Source organism: Diabrotica virgifera, chromosome 8 (assembly GCF_917563875.1).
Source record: "Diabrotica virgifera virgifera chromosome 8, PGI_DIABVI_V3a".
NCBI lineage: Eukaryota > Metazoa > Arthropoda > Insecta > Coleoptera > Chrysomelidae > Diabrotica > Diabrotica virgifera.
The window spans coordinates 81,261,504-81,286,737 of record NC_065450.1 but is presented as its reverse complement, the minus strand read 5'-3'; the positions used below and the strand labels follow the sequence as shown (position 1 = coordinate 81,286,737).

General features: G+C 34.7%; 1 protein-coding gene and 1 long non-coding RNA gene across 4 annotated transcripts in view; one reads left to right on the top strand and one right to left on the bottom strand.

Annotated features, from left to right (window-relative positions):
- Positions 1-25,234, top strand: part of LOC114337564 (sodium- and chloride-dependent glycine transporter 1) — a 175,052-nt gene that overhangs the window by 46,182 nt on the left and 103,636 nt on the right. The gene's annotated exons all lie outside the window — the stretch shown is intronic.
- Positions 10,982-14,066, bottom strand: LOC126890729 (uncharacterized). The gene is made up of 2 exons (XR_007700432.1): positions 12,385-14,066; positions 10,982-11,924 (listed from the first exon to the last, which is right to left on the bottom strand). It is a non-coding gene; the product is annotated as an uncharacterized LOC126890729 (long non-coding RNA).

The window sequence follows — 25,234 nt, the reverse complement described above, 5'->3', positions numbered from 1 at the left end:
TAAATTAGTTGCCCGTATAACTAAAGGTATTACTTAAAGTTGTAACATCGTAATGTCAGTCGGGATAGGGGACGTTGGCCGAAACAACTGAAAATGCTCTCGGGCAACGTTATATACAGTGCATTTGTTTGTACTGACAACCAATGTGTCGAAAAATTGCTACTTGGGTACCTTCTAGATCATAATCATTCTTTTAATGAACAGTTTAAAATTCTTTATATTCAAAATAAAGGCCATAAGCTATCTTTATTAGAATCTATGGAAATTAATAAATTGAAAAATACGGATAGAATTCTGAATGACCAAATTGACACACACAGCTCCCCGCTCCTTGACCTTTTTAGTTCAAGACTTTAAAGTGCAAACACATAATAAAATAAATCACTTGAGACAGGTACTCTGCTGCAACAGCTGTAGTCACATAGTTTTATAATAAATTCTGTGGAAGTATCGAAAACAAAAGTTTTCAAATGATGAACAAGCTGCTGATATGAGCACATTGTATAAATGTTAGGGTATAGGAAGTCTAATGCTCACAATCTTATCGAAGGTTTTTACTATAACAATTTTCAGGCGACCGGTTTCGGCGTTTACAGTTTATACGCCATCATCAGGCCTTTTAAGAAACTGAATAAGCTAAAATAAATAAGCTGTTAAAAAATACAGTTGCCCTAGGTTAAGTTTAAGTTTAAGTCTAACAACAAGTAACAAGTTAATAGAAAGTTTCACAATGGTGTTCCAACAGACCAGTACTACTCTGATGTTAACTGTGTTAGTCAGTATATGATATATAAAGTATTAATAATGATATTATTGGTACCTACATATCAGTACAAGAAAATTACAGTGTACACTGACAATATCATTATTAATACTTTATATATCATATACTGACTTAAACAGTTAACATCAGAGTAGTACTGGTCTGTTGAAACACCATTGTGAAACTTTTTATTAACTTGTTACTAGTTGTTAGAGTTAAACATATAATTTAACCTAGGGCAACTGTATTTTTTAACAGCTTATTTATTTTAGCTTATTCAGTTTCTTAAAAGGCCTGATGATGGCGTATAAACTGTAAGCGCCGAAACCGGTTGCCTGAAAACTGTTTTAATAAAAACCTTCAATAAGATTATGAGCATTAGACTTCCTATACCCTAACATTTCTACAAAAAAGTTTTCAGTGTTTTATTGTTAGATAAAATGAACTTCCATCAAGTAACTGTCGAATACATTATTTTTTTAAATGATAAAGGGGATATACACATCCCTGCTCGAAATGCACGTGGTGTTATGGTGAGAGCGAAGATCAACTAATCCAATTGATTAATGACAATTACTTCTTAACGGCAGAGCCTTTAAGATATGTAGTTTTAAGTAAGTTAACACAATGTATCTATGTGTCCTCTAAGAGAATTGTTTTGACTGAAATTAAAGTTAAAGTTCATTTATTTAATTAAATAGTGATGAATTAAAATTATGTTAATTAATGATACGGAACTGAAACTTGGGTTTTTAACAACAGCATAGTCCACAAACGTCTAGTCATTTAGAGAACTATGAACCTAAGGAAACTCAACATTAAGCTCAGTGATCGCAAGTCCAGTGAAGAGATAAAAAACGATCAAAATGACAGATGTGATCCAGAAGATCGCCATGTTAAAATGAAACTGGGCAGGCACATCGGAAGAATGGAAGACAACCGCTGGACAAAGTAAACTCTCGAATGGCGATCAAGGACAAGCAAAAGAAGTAGAGGCAGACGTCAAGCAAGTTTCTACTGATGATAAGCGAATAGCTGACCACGAATGGATGCAAAAAAAAAACAGCAAACAGCAGATATGAATGGACATACCTAAGGGAGGCTTACATATGACGATGTATGGAATAGCTGTTGATGATGATAATTAATGATAGGTAAAATCAAAGATAATAATTAAATTAGTGCTATTATTTGAAATTTATGTCTAAGTGCCACTATGTAAATATATTTGTTATAAGTCTAGCTAGCACGCAGTATGTGTTTTTCATGTGGCATTTTATTTAAGGAGGTTTGAAATCATTAGAGAAATTTTTATTTCAAATACTTCTTCTCTAACTAGGCCAACGAAACTACCTCCAAAGCTAGCAGGTACTTAAATTTGTTTTACACATAGCCGCATCAACAATACAATACAAGTTTGAGTGCATATAAATGTTTTTACATTCTTAAGCTAAAAAATGATTACCTGTTATGAAATAAAATACGCCTGTACTTTTCTTATGTGAAAGTGGTTTCAGTTAACATGGTTGAAACTTTTCAGAGAGGTAATTCTGGTTATGTTGAGTAAAAGTTCTTATTTTTTATGAGTTATAGAAGTTAAAGAATCAGTTTTAAGTGCAATTTTCAATATCATAAATTTGAAAACGTACCGTCCCACACTGCCGTGCTAGGCCCAAAGGCGGTAACTAACATTTGAAAAAATGGTGGCAAAATCGATTTCAAAATTGAATGCTACAATTTTGGCCCGTTAGGGTTTTATGGACTAGCTAATAGATTTATTGCATTAATATATGCCGCAGTTTATTAAGGGAACCATTAATTATATTTTAAAACAAAGTTTTGTATAAAAAGAGGTAGATACCGCTAAAACGTTTTATCAAAACTTACTATAATACGAAGCCTATTAGCGGTATGTGGTTTACAGTTGTGATTGATATGAAATAAAAAGCTTTTCTGTGTATTAAAGTTTATTAAATTGAAAGAATTAAAGTACTATTAAATGTTATTATTTTGTTGAGCCACGATATGACAACAACAAATTGACAATATTTAGTTGTCGTTATATCTGTTTTCTTTCAAGATTCAATAAATACATATTGGTTCATTAATAATAATGTTCCATTTGTGATTCAATATAGACAATTAAATAGACAACCGAACAACATACCTTGTGTCTGGTACATACCGAAAAACCTATTTAGTATTACAATGATATTACCTCATAATTAACATTTTTTATAAAATCTTTTATAGTGCGTCCAATAATTTAGGCGAAACTGTACTTATACTAGGAAAATACAGAATCCCTTCAAATTGTTATCTGCTGATGTTAAGCGTTTTAAAGAATTCTTGAACTGTGAATGTGATTGTAAACCATACTTTTCACTTTCTATTTTCAGCTATTATATTCTTAGCGGCAAAGGTTCGTTATTTATTTACGACATGTTATTAAACAACTTTAACATTTTTATGATAGCCGACACCTACCCTAATATTATTATGCATTGTTATATTATTGGGTATTTCACAATATCATATTGGGTATTAAAATACCATTACTTAATGTAATTAGGGCAAATTTTAACATTTTATTAGTTGTATTGTACAAACTAGTTATATGTTATGATTAAAATATGATCACATTGTCTTTTACCTATTTATAATAGCATTATATAACTAGACTACTAGATATTGTCTAGTTAAACAATGATAATAGCTTGTATTTAAACAAAAAAAAATGCAATCAATGGAACTGCTAATCCCATGTACGACCAACACAGGCTTTTACAGAAAACTTTAAGTATGAAACAAACCTTGCGCCTGTTGTACAGGCTGATACAGGTTGAACATAATTTTTTTTCACCTCTTGTAATTACTTTACAATAAATTGTCCTCTTTCTATATTCTATAATATTGTCTTCAGTGGTTTCACCTCATGTTCCACAACTCTTACTCGACTCTACTTGATTTTCTAAAAAAAACAAAATATTATAAGTCTCTTTTTCTAAAAATGCTTGTGGACAGCGTGTGGATATATTATTAAGTTTTTAACACCTAATTAAAAAAAAAGGAATATTTTTAAATGTGAAAATCTCTTACTGCCTCAGTGGCGACGCGTGACTTTTTCTGAAGTGTTACCAAAACCAGATGCAAAAAATCTTATTTAAAAAAATGAAAATATGGCTAAATGTATATATACACTCACCGGCACAAAATTCCGCCACCCAAAATTTTTGATTAAGTTTGACAATCTATAACTTTATTATTTGTACTTCGATTTTAAAGATCCTTGCAAGAGTTTGTAGGTATATGTATTGATGTCAATTACTATTATTCCGGTAACAAAAAATTGCTTAGATGGCATTATACGGGGGTGAATGTAAGCGTTGTTTTTTCTCCTAATTTAAAAAAATTCTGTGGAAAAATTGGAGAGCTGGTTTTGTTTCATACTCCTTTTGTATTATCCTGGAGGTATCACTAAGGTCTTGTTTTTTGAATTATCTGAATATCTCTTTTCTTGTAAGAGCTGTAATTAAAAACACTGCTTTGAAGGTTTATTTAATTAAAAATATCAAACGCACTAAAATTAACAAAACAAAACAAATTTAACAACAAAACAAAACAAAACAATTCAATAGCGGTTATGTCCACCTCTTGTAGCAACGACTGCTCGCAATCTGTTTAACATCTAATAAAGATGTGTTTTCCTTGCCTGGGGAATAGCCCGTTATTCCTCTACCAGGGCCATAACTGTATCAAATTTTATAGAGGCCTAGGATGACGGAAAATAGCTTTTTTTATTTATCCCATAAATGCTCAATATGATTGAGATCTGGGCTGCATGCGGGCCGTTCTAATCTTATCAATCCAACCTCAATTGTATGAGTCAATCAGTGTTTTTATTTACAAAAAATGGTACAGCTCTTACAAGAAAAAAGATATTCGGATAATTAAAAAAAATGTTGCTGATGCCTCCGGGAAAATATGACAGGACTATGAAACAAAATCAGCTATTCGATTTTTCCAAAGAATTTTTTAAAATTAGGAGAAAATACAACGCTTCCTTTCACCCCTGTACAATGACATGCAAGCAAAATTTTTTGTTACCGGAATAATACCAAACAATATGAATACATGTACCTACAAACTGGTGTAAGAATCTTGAAAATCGGAGTACAAATAATAAAGTTATAAATTGTCAAAATCAAAAATTTTGGGTGGCGGAATTTTGTGCCGGTGAGTGTAGCTTCAATAATATCATTTTGTATATCACTTGAAACTCTCGAAAAAACAGATGATTCTAGATGTTGACAAAATTTTTGATCTTTTTTGGCAATTAATGTCAACAATTCCCTGTAATTTCCTGGATTGTCAGAGTCGTCGCACTCAAAATGACCACGAAACGCTAGTTCTTGTTTGGCCCAAAAAGATACAGTATCTATTATAAGTGTGCTAAGGATATACCTATCTATTATTTTAACAAATTTATTATGTTTAGCAATATGTATTTGCTTTAAAAGCTTGGTTAAGAGAACTTTTGATTTTTGTTTTGCCAAACTGAATCAAATTGGGTATCATCTTACATGTAGGTAACGGAGAAATTTCATGTCACCTTTTTAAAAATCTAACACTATTTAAATCGTTAACCTGATCCACCCATTTTTCTGTAGAAATCAGAAGACATGGCCAACAATACAGTATGTTTTTCTTGCAACCATAATATAACCAAGGATATTCACTGTGTACCAACTAAATTTAAAATATCGAACTACTTTTTTTGATTCCTTTTTTAAATTGTTTAAAATAGGTCTTTCTTTTTAATCTCATTTTTTTCTTCAAAATTATACAAGGAGAATTACTTTTCAAGTAGTTGATCGATTAAGAAGCGACACTCATCCATGGTTAACTGCACGCACACTTCTTATAGGTACTGTCACCAATTTTAAATTTGGTAACAGCGCTACTGATACACAGCGCGCTTATGCCGTCGCTTCTTCTAAATTTTCAGTCACTAGCCGGTCCCGAGCGCCAGCGTGGGTATATAACCATTGTAACCAGAAATGAGTCTGGTAACAGAGTATAATAAAGTGAAACTGAGTCACATAAACTTGCCAATATTTTCGTGTCTACGAGTAGTTGGCTATTTACTGAGTTAGTTACTGTTACCACATAATATAATAATATATTTCTATTGGTAAAGATATTGGTACATAGAATTATTCAGCGTCATAAAATATTTATTTGCAAGATTTTTAACTGTTACCAATGGTAACAGTGGTTACATGGACGCTTCGCCAGTGTAATGCCAGAAAAGTTCTCATCATCCTCGCTAATTATTTCTTTTACTAACACAACTGTTTTAACTAAAACAATAATTTAACCTTGTAAAGTTAGGCCGAATTTACTTCGTAATACTAAGGCGATTTGGCGGTTTCTAAATGCAGGCGTAGCATTCTTTAAAGTAGATTAGCGGTTAATGCAATATGCTAAGGTGTATAGACGGCAACTGTATCAGATACCGTCAAAACGCCATAGTATTTAACATTTACCGCCAAATGGCTTAGTATTTTAACTGAAAAGTGTAGATACCGCTAACAAAATTGCAATTTTATTTAAAATATAATGCTTTTACAACTCCAAAGACTTTATAAATATATACTAAATACCCTATTCTACCTAAAAATACAAAAATCTCATTTTAGATAAAAAATCAGTTACCGCCTTTGGGCTTAGCACGGCAGCACACGTTTAGGAAACGGTATCTGAATTTCAATAAACGCCAATATGGTATCGAAATGACATTTCTTAACGTTTGTCTGTCAAAAAGTGTGGAATATCCTGGGTAAGAAAATCAACGTGGATATCTTACCAATTATCAGTCATACAAAAAATTCTGTCTAAGAGTGTCATATAAATTTTAGCAAGATCTGTGAAAATCTGAGCGAAGTGGATAGTGATCCCTTATTTTCCTGCACTGTGGTTCCAAATGCCGAAAAGGTTTCCATGAACCATTAAAAGCGTATATTGTTCATACATTTCGGAATTACTTTCATAAATATTCTGGGCAGATTTTCGAAGAATATGCCATTTTTGGGAAAAGATATTTACCAGCAATTTTATTGCTGGAATCGAGTCCGCAGATAGTGTGCTACTTTTTTTATAAACAAAATGGCACCCGAAAATCGTGTTTTCTTATTTTTGCTCTATAACTACAAAGATTTTAACTTTACACAAAAACACCCAAATAAAAATTCACCGTAATTAAATTCTGCATAGACATGTTTTTTCCGATTTATTTTGACGAAAATTTTCCCCGGAAAATGCGGGTTTTTCCAACAAAATCTTTAATCTTCAACTAAAATTTTAGATAAGTAATTGTTTATCAATAATTAAATAACTTGGTATTATAAAAGCTCGTTTCGTATAGATTATAATTCCAGAAGCCAATGGAAATTCAATGAAAAGTTTAGCAACAATTAAATTGTTAATTTAAAATTTACGGTCGCTATAATAACCACAATAATTATGATACATAATAATAACTATAATTTTTGTATAAAAAACACTGTACCTATCTAACGTACTTTACAGAATTGCAATTTGACTATTTAAGCGGCCTCAGGAATATTTTAAAATTATAAACAATTTTTTGGCTTATAAATAAATAGAATATCTCGGGTAATATTAAACTAAACTAAATCAGGAAAACGGTATTGGAAAAAAAGTGACAGGACGCTTGTTTTCAAAGAAAAAAAGAATGTGTGTGTACTTTGTACGCACGTAAGAAGTTATACTTCTATTATATGATTTAAACGAAATTAATATACTTTTTATTTATATTTTGTTTAAATATTAAACTAATTTATACTAACTACTTCTCAAACATTTTTATTAGAACAGTGCCAAAAATTAAAATAATAAAAGAATAAAACACACACAAACACATTAAACAAGCCACAAATGATGTCTGAACATTAATTGTCGAAAATTTTTTTAACTAAATACGTATTTTCTGGAAATACAATTATATAATAAATATACTTACAATCATAAAATGTATTAAAAAAAACAAAAAAGAAAGTTTCTATTGGGACTCGAACCAGCGCTGATAAGAGCGGTTGGTATTGGAATTCATTCGCCTTCTCCGCTTAGTCACAGACACTATGTGTCATTATTTACGAAGATCGACTAACTAAACGGATTAAACTTGTGATATTTTGATATTTTGAAAATTGATCAAATTATTTTAATTTTGAATTGAAATGATTTAGAATTGAAAAAATACAACAAAACATAGAGTAAAAAAACAATATATTAGGTGAATATTGATAGAAATTTTGATGTTAATCAAATTATATAAATAAAAGTATTACATACTATGTATTTTGGCAGATCAAATAGGTAGGTTTATACCCGTGATACATTAACAATTATTACGTACCTGTTGCTTTTAAAAACTATTTAAAAGTCACTACAATATTATAAACTTTTTTGTTTTTGTCCTCACAACAATAAAACTAATATATTATACATTTGTTTACCTTTACCTCCAAACCACAGCTGCCATATCGGATAATTTTTGACATGTCATTTGAACATCCAATCAGAACAAAGTTATAATGCGCATGCGCCGGGCTGATAGGTTTTAACATATAAAAAAATCACCCTCTATCGCCGGTAAAGGCGGTATCGCCGGTATAACTTCAAAAACGTTTAATTTTGATGAGTGGTTCCTAAGATACAACCGGTCAAAGTTGACCCGCATTTTTGTTTATTACCCGCAAAGATTGTTACCCGCAATAATTATACAGCTTTCAAATGAGAATATTTGTGTTTTTAACGTTAAAAGCTACACTTGTAGTAAGTTTTTCTAAAAAAGTCTACAACTGGAAAAAATATGTAGTTTTCCTTTCTTATAAATAAATTAATATATTATAACAAAACAAAAGCAAGTTTGACATTTAATAAGGCGTTAGTTAGATGGCTCTACTCGAGTTACTTGGAAAAAAAGAAGAATAAAGAAAATTGCGTCATGGAAAGCCGAGAAAATGCATTTTTTTTAGCGTAGACCGATTTTGAACTTTGAGATTGCATTTTCTCCAACCTAATTTTTGATTGAAATTTTGCTATTATTGTCAATTTTCACCCGTAATATCGATAGTTTTTATTATAATAATATACATTATGAGTATTTTAAAGATATGAAAATTGGTGTATACAAAGAGGACAAACACAAAAAGGGGATGGTTCTAAAATTATGATCCTATTGTTTATATCTTTGTCGTAAATGCCGGTCAAATTTGACCAGTTGTAACTCAGGAGCCACTCATCACAATTAAACATTTTTTCTTTTTGAAAGAAGCGTCCTGTCGCTTTTTTTCCAATAACGTTTTCATGATTTAATTTATTTTAATATTTCCCGAGATATTCTATTTGTTTATAAGCCAAAAAATTTATTATAATTTTAAAATATTCCTGAGGCAGTTTAAATGGTCCAATTTCAATTCTGTAAAGTTATAGTGGATAGATACAGTACCCTTCTCTACAAAAATCATAGCTATTCTTATGTATCATAATTATGGTGGTTGTTACAGCGACCGTAAATTTTTAATTAACAATTCAATTCTTGCTAAACTGTCCATTCAATTTCCATCGGCTTCTGGAAGTATAATCTAGGCCAGTGATTCCCAACCGGGGGGCGATAGCCCCCTGGGGGCGATTTGAAATGTTCAGGGGGGCGTTAGAGCAAAGGGGGCGGTATGGGGTGCGTTAGAGCAAAGGGGTCGATATGGGAAGCAATAGAGATAAGGGGGCGATTAGGATACGGGAAACGAGAAATGGGTAATTGAGAAAAAATACAATACTTTCGACTGGATATCCATAGGATAATAAAAAGTAAATATAATATTATGTATACCAATGCAGGTAATAATAACACAAACATCTCGTCTAGTAACAGAGTGATATTAATCATGATACAATTTAATTCTATAGGTAAGTAATAGGTACATTATAATACATTCTGCATTTTCCTTTGATCTAGCTTTCGTATTATGCGAACATCTGCAAAAAAGAGAAAGAGATAGAAGTGGGATAAGAATGATGAAATTAGATACCGACTCTGCTGATCTGACTCGAACAAAAAGCGAACGGCCGAAATAGACTGGTCGTCTTGTCATAGATGCAGTAAATGAAATTAAATCCAACCAAAGAATGATCGAATATTTCGTACACTTTGTGAAGAAAATGATGAGATATTTAATACATTACTACTACTTATGGAAGTCAGCTGGCTTTCTAAAGGTAATTACTTACGGCAGCTCTTCAGTCTCATGGACACTGTTATTGAATTTCTTAATACTACTGACCCCTGACTCCACATCTAGTACTGCCCTACAAGAGAAGCGAAATGACATCACCTACTTATCAGATATTTTTGGAAAAATTAATGAAACGAACTGCAACTATAAAGGAAGAACATAAATATGACCAAATCGAAAGGAATAGTCGGAGGATTCATTGACAAACTATCTATTTTTAAAGAAAATATACAGAGAAGAGAACTGACCAAATTCCCGAACTTGAAATCTCCCTGTGGTGATTTTGAGGATCTTCAAACATATTGCCTCCACCTTCAAACATTAAAAGAAGATCTGCAGTCCCGATTCCAAGATTTGACTAGTCTGAAAATGTGAAACCTCTATACTCTGGGTATAGAGATTTTTAAAGAAAAAGAAGAACTGACAAAATAGTGGGAAAATAAATGATAAGAGATTTAAGACAACAAGAAGAGGGGCTTAGCTCAGGAAAAAAATAAAAAGGGCAGAGAGACGCTAAATCTCAAGTGAGTATTCGGGCTAGCTTCAATACACCGAATATTGGCTTTGGAGATATGAGAAGAAAATTTGGTAATGAAATGATCGTAACTAGGAAGAAAATGAGACTGTTAATACAAAAATGGAAGGAAAATAGATAAGAATGCTAGAGATAAAATAATATCGAGTTACAACAAGGAAAGAAGAAGAAAAAAGGGCGCCAACTCGAACGGACAACTCGGCTCTCAGAACCAAGAAGTTGGACAGGTTCGAGATTTTGAAGTAACGAACAACAGGAACTCTATGACACTGGTTACAACCACCTGAAATTCAAAATACTAAATACTGATCTTGTCTTGCTATGTCATATACTGGTAATACAGACTGAAATAAAACACCAACCTTAATACATACAAATATATTAACAATAAATGTTAAATTTTAACAATTTACATATAACGCAACGTAATAACAGTGATAGTGGATGGGGAAAAATCAAATAGGACCGCAAAGGCCACTTAACAAGCAATTATCCACTATCACTGGCCAAGCAAAGGTATTAAAATCAAAATCCAAATCAAAAGTCCGTCAGAATAGCACTACGTCCTTACAACTAAAAAGTTAGTAAGTATTTCCTAAATTGAACTAGCCTAGAGTGAGTTAGGTAAACTACAATAACAGCTACGGTTGCAAAAAAAATGTATCTCACCTAGCAAAATTACTTATATAAATGAGTGGGTCAGTGACTCTATATACAATGTAAAAACCTTCAAGACATATTCCCTATTTTAAAACCTCGACAAAAGTTTACCCCCGATTTCCTATTAAATTTTAAGATACAATGATTTATAGTTATTATTAAAAAGGAAGACCTGATTTGATTTATTTAAGCAAATTACTAATTATATAGAACCAAAGAAAGAAAAAAAAACAACGACCTAAAACCTATCTATCCCGAAAATATGTACCACTTAGTTCACCTATTTGTATATATACAATTAGTTTACAGAGTAACAAATCTAGATTACCTAAAGTAAATAATTAAAGTAAATAAGAACTTATCTTATACAACAGCCGATGGTTAAAAAAATGAAAGTCCTTAGGAAAAATCCTTTTGGCACAACAAAGCTAGTTGGCTGCTGTGGTGGGTAAGTCTTATTGGAGAATCCTGGATGTTGTCAACTCAGGTAGTGGTTTTCTTCAACAAAAACAGCACACTCTATGAGTGAACCATGGCAAAGTTGCTAATAATATTGCTGGTACATACTTTAAGTGAGGTAAGGTAACTAAATGATTAAACCACTAATTGACTGTGGCTAAGTTACTGAATGAGGATGTAACGGAATCTAAAATAAAGTTTATCTAGTTTAATTATATTCTTAATAACAGTATGTATACAGTACAAGTTCACTGCACTGGGATCCAAAACAAAAAACTCAGGTTAGGTATGTTTCATGTCAAAATTTATGAAGTTACTTCAATGTAGACATGACAGACTCGCGCGAAGTATGAACATGCGCAGAGTGCAGAAGGCTGTATAATACTTATGGAAATTTTTTTATATAAAAAAAACGACAAAAAGCCTAATGGTAGCACATGAAGTAAATTGAAATTTAAATGTAACAATAAAACTTATGACCTTGAATAACTGTTCCTTTGCAAATGGGAATGAATATCATTATTATAATATGGATTATATATAATTGTATGTGGTAAATCAATCTAACGAAATACCTGACTACAATGATGCATGGAATATTACAAGGAAGAAATGTGAGATATAATATAAATGCATTATGTACTTACTGAAACAGCGGACACGTCGCGTTGCGTGAAATATAATTCTTTTATATGAGTATGTTTCCAGATGTATTCAAGTTTAATTTATTAGTTTTCCCACATGTATTAGGCGTTCGATTTCCTTTTAGTTACATTTCATTTGGTTTCAATTCCGTCACAAACAATGAGAATAAAATCTCAGACGTGTCCGCGACGAGTATACTGACCACACTAAAATCCCTCGCTTACGATCTTGCCCAGCGCCAAGCGAGTCCGAGGAGCGACCTCTGTTGGTTGCTCAGTCGCCATAGGCGGGCGAAGAAAAATTATTGAAGGGCAACGGGTAACCGTTACATTCTCCCTCATCTCCAACAAAAAAAGGAAAACTTCTAGAAGTTTCCTTTTTTTTTATTTTCCAGAACGGACTGACGCTAGGGCGAACCTGAGGATGGACACGGTAAAGGAGTAACGTTGTGGTATAAAAACATAATGATGGTAAGCTCAACAGTCGTAGTATTTGCGGAGGAGACGGAACAAAAAACCGAGACGAAGTAATACAGCCAGTATACAGCCAGTAATACAGAAAGTATAAAACATAAAAGAGATGTGTAACTGATACAACAAGATAATTTACTTTAATTTAGTAAACCCAAAGATAGAGAAAAACAAATAATTACGCGTTAATCACTTACATTCTAAATATAATTATACAACCTTATAGAGTAAGTCAACTCTTAACACTACTTACTATCTACATTCTCATGTGTTAGTAAATCATTATTAAAACTAAATTACAGGTGTTTATTAACAACCTCTAACACAATATTACCAAGAACCATACACAACAATCAAACTACAACACATCCTATCAACTTTACCCAACATTGACACTAGAGCGAACAGATTCTATTAATCACCCAAGAGTTCAATGAGGGACGAATTCATCAGGACTAGTTGAAACTACATTACTACAAACCTAAACATATATGATATGGTTCTGGATATCAACAACATCTAAAACTCAAGGTAAGCGATAATCCATAACATCTACTCGCTTTCATAACGGTAGGAAGACACAATCTAGATAAAGATACTAGCAAGCCCACTATACTCATGGTATAGGGTATGCTAAAGGTATAAAAAGATAATTGCAAGCCCACATCTACTTGTGGTATGCACAAGGTAAAAGATAATAAAATCCCAACTGTAATACCTAAACTGTACTATTGACGTGGTCCAATTCTTTACTCACGACAAGCACAGAGAAGGACAGATTCTTAGGACTTTATAATAATCAAGATAAAGATAAGATATATATTCAATCAAGATATAGATAAGAGATAAACTCATCAAGGTAAAGGTATGAGATAAACTCAAGGTAAAGATAAAGCTAAACTCACTTCAGGTAAAGGTAAAGATAAACTCACATCTCCCTTTTCATATTTAAGGCAGAAGGACATCTACTAACATACTGTTCAGTAGAGAGACAAATAAGGTAACTCAAATACTCACATCAACTAATCCAAGGAAGTGGTAGAGAGACAGGTAACCAAACATAAGGTAATATGATATGTTACAACTCAAATCATTTGAAAGATAATAACATAGGAGATGACAACCAAGTTAAACAGACTTACTTACTGCTGAATACCAGAACGATCCAATTCTATATGACACATTCTAATTTCAACCTAAGAGACACTATAGGAAAACTGATAGATATTGGTATATTCCTGAGCCAAGTGAAGGGCGCAAGTCCAGGGTGATCAATCCTGAACCCACGCTAAAACACCGACACAGTTAAGTGAATGCCTAAGCTTTATGGCTTTGGTTCGAACCTATACAAAACCATAAATCAAAGAAAATATTTGAAATGTGTTCCTAATTATCCCTATAAATACTTATTTAACTCAGAATTCAAGATGGGGAAAATTCCCATTATCCATTCTGTACTCCTATGATAGGCAGTTTGGGCTTTCAAGACACAACTAACAGCAAAATGAACAAGTCCATAAACTAAGATATTAACCAACATTAAGATAAGATAAAATAAGATAAAAGGCACAACAACAGATGTTAACCAGGTAAACAAAATAAATAAGCAGATCTTAAATAACAAACTGGTCTCACACGATTTAATCTTCATCTGAAGATGAACCATCTGAATTATCAGACAAGTTATGTGGACCTACAGTCTTATCCTCAAGTAAATCTTTGACATGAAACCTTCCTAGTTTCCTGCCAGTGGAGGTTTCCTTCAACTCATAGATCAAAGGAGAAATAACCTTAATAACGGTGCAAGGTATGTATTTTTGACACAGCTTGGCAGATTGGAAATTTACTTTATCAGATTTAACAAAATTTTTCTTTAAAACGGAATCTCCAACTCTGAAAGATAAGGCTCGCTTTCTCAGGTCATAACGGCTCTTATTTCTGTCATAAGATGCTTTCAAACGTTTGCGAACATCCACATATATATCAGGAAGATGCTGAATATCTTCTAAGCGGTGTAACTTATCTGATATTGCAGGAAAATTAGTGGCATTTTCTGAGATTTTACCAAAATAATCACCAGAAAGAGGAACATGACGACCAAACATTAAGTACGATGGAGGACATTTGGTTATTTCGTGAGAAGAGGTCCTGATAGCTTGTACTACAGAGTGGATATGAGTATCCCAAGCTCTCTGATCAGGAAAAGAATATGATCTTAAAGCAGTCACGATTGATTTGTTAACTCTTTCAGTGTGATTAATTTGAGGATGATAGTTCGCATTGTACCAGATCTTTTGTACATTATATTTAGACATGAGATCGCGAAAAGCCTTAGCTGTAAACTGGGGTCCATTGTCGCATGACACGATCTGTGGAACACCATAAATTAGGAAAACTTCATTCTCTAGATACTTGATAATGGCTGAAGTAGTTGCTTTAGACATCGTATGAACCAAAGGAAATTTTGTAAAGTAATCAACAACTACTAAGGCATATTGAACACCTTTATACGACCTAGGATAAGGACCAATAAGATCTAAAGATATAAGTTGGAATGGAAAATCAATCCGTCGATAATTACCCATTAAACCTGGTTGGGGAAGATTTGTCGACTTACACGTAGCACAAATTTTGCATCGGGCGAGATAACTACGAATAGTCTGACGCATCTTCGGCCAGTAATACAGTTCAGATATACGACAGTAAGTTTTGTAGAAGCCAAAATGAGCTGCAGTAGGATGGTCATGAAAAGTGGCCAAAACCTCTGCTCTATTTGCTGTTGGAACGACTATCTTCCATTCAGACATTCCCGTAAGGGCATCCATAGAACTTAAAACATGTTTATATAAAACACCATGCTCAACTTTAAAATCAGGAAATTTACCTGGAACATTCTGGACATCATCCAACATTTTTCGATACCAGTCATCTGGTTGTAGAGTAGATAAATCTAACAAGTTAATATCAAAAGTTCTAGATAGTGCATCAGCGACTACTACACCTGCAGCTTTACGATGAACAATTTTATAATCATATTGTGCCAATTTTAAAATCCGCCTAGCCAAACGAGGAGATGGGTTCTTCATACTCTGTAACCACACCAAACTACTATGGTCAGTTATGACCGTAAACGAACGACCTTCCAGAAAATATCTGAAATGCTCAATACCAGTAATTATAGCTAACAACTCTTTTTCGGTTGTAGTATAATTTTTCTGGGCTTTGTTTAATTTCCTGCTTGTATAGGCTATAGGGTGTTCCTCTCCATCGACAATTTGATAGAGTACACCACCAGATGCTGTGTTTGAACAATCAGTCATCAAATAGAAAGGCTTAGTGAAATCTGGGGCTACCATAACTGGGGAGTTGGTGAGAGCCTCCTTGATTTTAATGAAAGCTTCATTAGCTTCAGGAGTCCACACAATGTTTTGTCCCTTTTTCCTATTTTGAAGCAAATCAGTGATAGGGGACAACAAGGTAGAATAAGACTTAACAAACTTTTTATAATAGCCCACCATTCCTAACAATCGACGGACCTGGGTGGTATTTTTAGGCACAGGAAAATCACGAATAGCTGACACCTTGTCAGGGTCAGTATGTAAGCCATGAGAATCTACAACATATCCTAAAAACTTAATAGAATCACGACAAAAGCTGCTTTTATCTAAGTTAATAGTCAAATTTGCATCTTTGAGACGCTGAAACAACTGTTGCAATACAGAGATATGAGTGTCGAAATCAGGAGTAATGACTAGAATATCATCAAGATAATATTGACAATAGGGATCTAAAGCAGGACCTATTACCAAATCCATTAATCTACACATAGTCTGGGGAGCAGACACCAGACCAAAAGGCATTGTAGTAAACTGGTACAATCCTTTGCCACTTACTGCAAAAGCCGTAAGTTTCTTACTCTCTTCGCTTAATGGGATCTGTAGAAATGCCTCCTTTAAGTCGATGGATGAAATGTATTTAGCATTTTGTAGCTTGGTGAGGATGATATCTATACGAGGTATAGGATAGGCATCCCTATTCATCGTAATGCTGTTAAGTTTACGTCCGTCAAAACAGACACGAAAAGTCCCATCCTTCTTCTTTGTCATCCATAAGGGACTACAAAAGCTAGACGAGCTCTGCTCGAAAATACCAAGCTTAAGCATTTCATCCACCTCCTTAACTAAGCTCTCATGCCAGGCTTGAGGCAATGGATACTGGTATTGTCTGAAGGGCTTAGACGAACCCACATCAATGTGATGTTCGATGAGATGAGTTCTGCCTAACTGATTCTTCGAAGAGATAGAAGAGAAGGATTTGATGACATTATTCAACTGCTCTAACTCCTGAGCATTAAGTCTACTCATATCTTTACCTGCATCAACGCAAGAGATATTAAAAGAAGAAGAAAATTCAGAAAAATTCAATTCACTATTAAAAGTTTTCAGAAAATCCATCCCTAGGATAACTGAATTCTTAACAGAAGGTATAACAAAAAATGTAATCATCCTTTTACATGAACTAACAGAAATCTCCGTTGTGAACTGACCTAAAATTGGTTGGACCTGACCATCAGCTGTAGTCACTTGCAAACTCTCATCCATTCCTATCTTAAAATTAGAATTCTGGAGAAATTCCAGACCTAAAGAACCTAAAATAGAGATATTGGACCCTGTGTCCAGTAAAGCTAAACAAGAATGTCCTAAGATAGATATTTCAAGGTATGGACGATTATCCTTGTTTTTTCTAACTAATAATGAATTAATGTCAATATCAATGAGGGAAGATAAGGGATTACTTGGAGAAACTACAGAAGAATCACAAAGGACATGGTCAACTAACGTCCTCTTTTCGGTTGGGATCTGCCGTTCCGTGGTCTTTTGTCTTTCGGTGGAGGTTGGGATGTTTGGGTGGTTGAGGCATGGGCCTCCTGACTCGAGAAACTGCTTCCTGGGTTTTGAGGATTTTCTAGGGTATTCCCTGTATTTTGATGAGGAGTGGGAGCCAGGGGAGACGGCCCACCCCTTCTGTCGTTTCCCGAACAGAATTCGCACTCAAACTTACGGACTCCTTGATGTCCACACCCATAGCAAAACAACCCTCTCAGTTCAGAACAGTCAAAATACCCATGTCCTGGCTGACGACAATTCCAACAGGTAATTCTGGAGTTAAAAGTAGAGACATTACCAGACCGGGAATAATTTTGCATATCAGAAAAGGACGATTCCTGATTTCTGAAATTTGACTGACTTGGGACACTAGATATAGGTTCAGAAGACCATGACAAAACTTCTTCTAACCTCTTACATTTTTCTGTAAGATCAGCAATCGAGATAATATCAGTGAGTGCCAGACTCGGATGATAAGGCGGCAACAAATTTTTCCTAATAATTCTTACTATATGGGACTCAGAAAGAGGAACTTCCAGACGGTTACACAAACTGACAACTGCATTGATGAAGATGGTGACTTTCTCCTGGGGAGCTTGTTTCCGGGATTTAATTTCGTCTAATAAGTTGTCTTCATAGTTGTAAGGAAGAAAATCAGACTTAATTTTGGCAACTAACTCTTGCCATGAAGTAAAACTACCTCGATTATTGAGGTACCAAGTAAAGGCTGAATCCTTAAAAAGATCACCTGCTGATGAAAAGCACTCATCTTCACTGTTCCCACGCGCTAGACGCAGACATTCTACTTTCTCCAAGAAACCAACAACATTTTCATTAGAACCACCAGAAAAATGTACGCCCCATTTATAAATGGGAGCCGACTTAAAGAAAGGGAAGGAATTTACTGAAACACTAGGGTTATGAGGAGTGGAGTGAGCCTGTGGAACTACTTTATACTCAAGTTCGCCTTCCAGATTAAGTATCTTGAAGTTGAGAGACTTCTTAATGGCATCCTCTTCCTCATTTACCGACTCTAACAAATGAACCCTACCTGAAACATGACCTAAACGGGAAGTCAAGCGACCATATACTACATCACTATAGGAGCCAACGAAAGAGGTAATTTGGGTCTTTAGATCTGTAAGAGTGGCTTCTATTTCACGGACCTCATCAACAAAATTGAGATGGGAAGCTGACAGAACAGCATAACTACGATTTGCTGAAGCTTGCTTCAACGCACCTCTCAACACCACTATTTTAGCATCATCCGTAGTCAAAGATGGATCACTTAATTGACGAATTTTTAATTCATAGTCTAGTTCAGGAGTTAAGAGATGTTCTGCCTTAAACGATGTCATTATAAACAACTGGGAAGTAAACACGAGAATGAGATAAAATGTAAGTAGGTAAAGTGTAACTTACTCTCTGTCCTCAAGTTAATGTTGTGAGTCGATACCTATACCAGCAATGTTTATTTGTTTGGTCCAGTCGTGAAATCCAATGAAATGTACTGCTACACTCCCGATAAACCTAAAATTGAATAATACTTTTAATTCAAGGTAGTGATTCTCTTTTAATGCTACTCTGGACTTGTAAAAATAAGTGAAATCGTTAAATTCAAGATATTTAAATTTTTAATTTTAATTTAATTCAATTTAATCTATTATTAATTATTTAACCAATCAAAACAAAGCGATTTATTCAGTCCACATAGTATACTATAGCAAAACAAGTTTATACAAGATATAGATATAAGGTAATGTCCCAAAAAAAAACAAGTTGAAGTACAAAACTCAACGTCAAAGTGAAAATCTACCAAACCCAATCACTGAAATCACCAAGATAAAAACCAAAAATTAAAGAAAATATTTTTAAAGCCAAAAATGTAAAAGAAGCCACACGTTGGGTCTAGCCAATTGAAACCTCTATACTCTGGGTATAGAGATTTTTAAAGAAAAAGAAGAACTGACAAAATAGTGGGAAAATAAATGATAAGAGATTTAAGACGACAAGAAGAGGGGCTTAGCTCAGGAAAAAAATTAAAAGGGCAGAGAGACGCTAAATCTCAAGTGAGTATTCGGGCTAGCATCAATACACCGAATATTGGCTTTGGAGATATGAGAAGAAAATTTGGTAATGAAATGATCGTAACTAGGAAGAAAATGAGACTGTTAATACAAAAATGGAAGGAAAATAGATAAGAATGCTAGAGATAAAATAATATCGAGTTACAACAAGGAAAAAAGAAGAAAAAAGGGCGCCAACTCGAACGAACAACTCGGCTCTCAGAACCAAGAAGTTGGACAGGTTCGAGATTTTGAAGTAACGAACAACAGGAACTCTATGACACTGGTTACAACCACCTGAAATTCAAAATACTAAATACTGATCTTGTCTTGCTATGTCATATACTGGTAATACAGACTGAAATAAAACACCAACCTTAATACATACAAATATATTAACAATAAATGTTAAATTTTAACAATTTACATATAACGCAACGTAATAACAGTGATAGTGGACGGGGAAAAATCAAATAGGACCGCAAAGGCTAATTAACAAGCAATTATCCACTATCACTGGCCAAGCAAAGGTATTAAAATCAAAATCCAAATCAAAAGTCCGTCAGAATAGCACTACGTCCTTACAACTAAAAAGTTAGTAAGTATTTCCTAAATTGAACTAGCCTAGAGTGAGATAGGTACACTAAAATAACAGCTACGGTTGCAAAAAAATGTATCTCACCTAGCAAAATTACTTATATAAATGAGTGGGTCAGTGACTCTATATACAATGTAAAAACCTTCAAGACATATTCCCTATTTTAAAACCTCGACAAAAGTTTACCCCCGATTTCCTATTAAATTTTAAGATACAATGATTTATAGTTATTATTAAAAAGGAAGACCTGATTTGATTTATTTAAGCAAATTACTAATTATATAGAACCAAAGAAAGAAAAAAAAAAACAACGACCTAAAACCTATCTATCCCGAAAATATGTACCACTTAGTTCACCTATTTGTATATATACAATTAGTTTACAGAGTAACAAATCTAGATTACCTAAAGTAAATAATTAAAGTAAATAAGAACTTATCTTATACAACAGCCGATGGTTAAAAAAATGAAAGTCCTTAGGAAAAATCCTTTTGGCACAACAAAGCTAGTTGGCTGCTGTGGTGGGTAAGTCTTATTGGAGAATCCTGGATGTTGTCAACTCAGGTAGTGGTTTTCTTCAACAAAAACAGCACACTCTATGAGTGAACCATGGCAAAGTTGCTAATAATATTGCTGGTACATACTTTAAGTGAGGTAAGGTAACTAAATGATTAAACCACTAATTGACTGTGGCTAAGTTACTGAATGAGGATGTAACGGAATCTAAAATAAAGTTTATCTAGTTTAATTATATTCTTAATAGCAGTATGTATACAGTACAAGTTCACTGCACTGGGATCCAAAACAAAAAACTCAGGTTAGGTATGTTTCATGTCAAAATTTATGAAGTTACTTCAATGTAGACATGACAGACTCGCGCGAAGTATGAACATGCGCAGAGTGCAGAAGGCTGTATAATACTTATGGAAATTTTTTTATATAAAAAAACGACAAAAAGCCTAATGGTAGCACATGAAGTAAATTGAAATTTAAATGTAACAATAAAACTTATGACCTTGAATAACTGTTCCTTTGCAAATGGGAATGAATATCATTATTATAATATGGATTATATATAATTGTATGTGGTAAATCAATCTAACGAAATACCTGACTACAATGATGCATGGAATATTACAAGGAAGAAATGTGAGATATAATATAAATGCATTATGTACTTACTGAAACAGCGGACACGTCGCGTTGCGTGAAATATAATTCTTTTATATGAGTATGTTTCCAGATGTATTCAAGTTTAATTTATTAGTTTTCCCACATGTATTAGGCGTTCGATTTCCTTTTAGTTACATTTCATTTGGTTTCAATTCCGTCACAAACAATGAGAATAAAATCTCAGACGTGTCCGCGACGAGTATACTGACCACACTAAAATCCCTCGCTTACGATCTTGCCCAGCGCCAAGCGAGTCCGAGGAGCGACCTCTGTTGGTTGCTCAGTCGCCATAGGCGGGCGAAGAAAAATTATTGAAGGGCAACGGGTAACCGTTACAAATGCCAACTTGATTTATCGATCCTTTCAGCGTGGAAGTTACAACGCCATGTCTTTCTGAAAGTCTGTCTCGGGAGTGTGGGCATGAAAGATTTTGGCCGCGGATAAAAGAAGCGTATCCAATCTTGTGGAATGCAATCAAATTAGTAGTATTAGCATTCATCATCATCATCATTTGGCTCTACAACTCTATGTCAGTGTTGGCCGCGTTTACTATTTCCCTCCATTGTTTTCGGTCCTGAGCAGCTATTTCCTATTGCTGTACTCCCATTTTGCGTAGATCGCTGGCTACTGCGTCCTTCCATCTCTTTCTTGGGCAACCAACTGACCTTTTTCCAACGGGCCTTTCCCAGAATGTGGCGTTTAGAAGTCTTTCGTCACTTGATCTTAGTACGTGACCCGCCCATCGTATTCTGTTTGATTTAATGTAGCGTACTATGTTTTCATCTCCGTATATTGTCTGGAGTTCATCATTGTGTCTTCTTCTCCATTCTCCTGTTGTCTCTTCTCTGCAAGGCCCATAGATAGTCCGCAGTATCTTTCTTTCAAGTACCAGTAATTTTGTTGTTTCCCGCTGATTCAGAGTCCAGGTTTCGCTTCCATACGTTATTGTGGGACGAATTATTGTCTTATATGCTCTTATTTTTGCTGGTCTTGAGAGTATTTTTGATTTAAGTAGGGTCCTTAACGAGTAATATGCCCTGTTTCCTGCAATAATCCTGGCTGCCACGTCCTTTTCATAGTTATTTTCAGATCGTTATGATGTTATGATCGCTCCCAAGTACTTAAATTCTTTGACGACTTCAAAATTGTATTCATTAATTGTTACGTTTTGTCTAACCCTTGGTCTTGGGTTCTTCGTAACCACCATGTACTTGGTCTTGTCCTCGTTGACCTTAAGACCAACTTCCTTGGCTCCGTTCTCGAATAGGGTGAAAACTTCTTTTTCATCTCTGGTGGATTGTGCAATTGTGTCCACGTCATCCGCAAAGGCTAATAGTATTTTTGATCATTGGGCGGCAAATCCGTTTGTCAGTTGTGGCTGAGCTTTCCTTACTGCATGTTCCAGTGCGAAGTTAAACAGCAGGGGGGCGAGAGGATCTCCTTGTCTAAGTTCGGTGTCAATGAGGAATTCCTCCGACGTGTTGCTGCCGACTCTGATTCGTGCGGAAGCGTTCTCCGTGCTCACCTTTGCTAATCGTACCAGTTTTCCAGGTACTCCCATTTCTACCATAGTCTCCCACAATGCTTCTCTGCTAACAGAATCGTAAGCTTGTTTGAAGTCCACGAAGATTTGGTGTACATCGCGGTTGAATTCCCAGTTTTTTTCCAACACCTGGCGTAGGACGAAGATCTGGTCTATAGTCGACCTTCCCGGTCTGAATCCGCTTTGGTAGTCGCCTATTATTTCCTCTGCGTATGGAGTTAATCTTCTAAACAGTATTATGGATATAATCTTGTATGTTGTATTAATTAACGATATTCCTCTATAGTTCCGACATATTTGTTTGTCTCCCTTCTTGTGAATAGGTATTATATGGCTTTCATGCCAGTGTTTCGGTATTTCTTCTCTTTCCCAGACTTCTGTTATAAGATGATATATCTCAAGATGTAGTTTGTCTCCCCCTTTTTTTAGTAGTTCCGCCTGTATGCCGTCTGGGCCTGGGGCTTTATGGTTTTTTAGGGACGAAATTGCGGACTTTACTTCAGCTAGTGTGGGCCCTGGTATTTCAGGTTCGGCTAACTGGTACTGTCTTTGTTGCCCTGTCGTTGTGGGGTTTTCTGTATTTAAGAGTTGCTCAAAATACTTTCTCCATTGGCGGCTTATCTCTTCGTCGTCAGTGAGCAATTGTCCTGCATCGTCTTTTATAAATCTTGGGCTGTTGATCGTGTTGCCCGTCATTGTTTTTATGTCCCTATAAAACTGTCTAGACTGACCGGTTCTATGTTCCTCCTCGAGTTGCTGTATTCGTGCTTCTAGGTACTGTTTCTTTTTTCTTCTCAAAAGTCTTCTCGTTTGAGTCCTTACTCTGTTGTAGTCTTCCCTGTTCTCTTCTGTAGGTCGCGTTAGTAGCTCCAGCCTCTTGATTGCTTTCTGCTGTAAGCTTTGTTCGCACTCCTGGTAAAACCACTGGTTTTTCTTCTTGTTATTCTTTTGTTTCCCTATCGTTTCCGCTGCGGCGCTTTCTATGGCATTTGTTATATTTTGCAATTTCTGGTCTATGGTCAATTCTGGTGTTGATGTCTCTTCTTCTTCCATTGTCTGCAATTTATTTTGGATCAGTGACTGATATTGGCGTTCATTATCAGGTAGATCGAGCCTTGAAATGTCCCATCTGTTTCCTTGTTGGCGTTGCTTTGGATGTCTCGTGTTTAGCCTTATTCTCATTTTTATTCTGACCAGGAAGTGGTCAGAGTCACTTTCTGCTCCCCTTAAACTGTGTGCGCCGATGATATTGCTAGAGTGTCTTCCGTCGATGAGCACGTGGTCTATCTGGTTTCGTGTGACTCCGTCATTTGACACCCAGGTTACTTTATGTATATTTTTCCTTTGGAACTGTGTAGTTTTCACTACCATATTGTTGGCTACAGCGAACTCTGCCAATCTTGATCCGTTATCATTGGTGTTATCGTGTAAGCTATGTGTACCGATCACCGCTCTAAGATGGTCCTCTTTACCTAGTTTGGCATTGAAGTCTCCCAGTATGATTTTGACGTCGTGTCTGGGTGCCATTCTGTACTGTTGTTCTAGAATTTCATAAAATTCCTCCTTGTCATCTTCATTTGCTTCTTCAGTTGGTGCGTGGGTTGAGAAGAGGGTTAGGTTAAACCATTTTCCTTTAAGCCTTAGAGAACACATGCGCTTGTTGATTGGTTTGAAATCAATTATGGCAGACTTGAGTTTTCCGTTAACTACAAACCCACATCCAAATTCCACAGTATTAGCATTCCCCACAACATATCTAGTGGAGACCGGTTTTAGTTCTGTATGTATATTGAAACACAAACAAATAAATAGGCTCGACATAATAGAAAGAGGGGCTTTGAGGTTGCTATTAACCAACATTGAGAAAGCCCAAATGAGAAATTAACAATTGAGGGGGCCAGAGGTAAAAGGGTTTAAGTGCAGTTTTGATAGTTCTGAGATAATCAGCTTTAAAGTTGTTTGAGTTGTATAAAGTCTAGGAGTCATTAAACTAAAATATGTGTACAATGTGTAGTGTACAAGGTACTACGAAATGATAAAAATGTAAGGGTATATTATTACTCTTACTATATCCTTCCTTTTTTTTTTTCAATTATTAAAAAAATGTACTTGAATC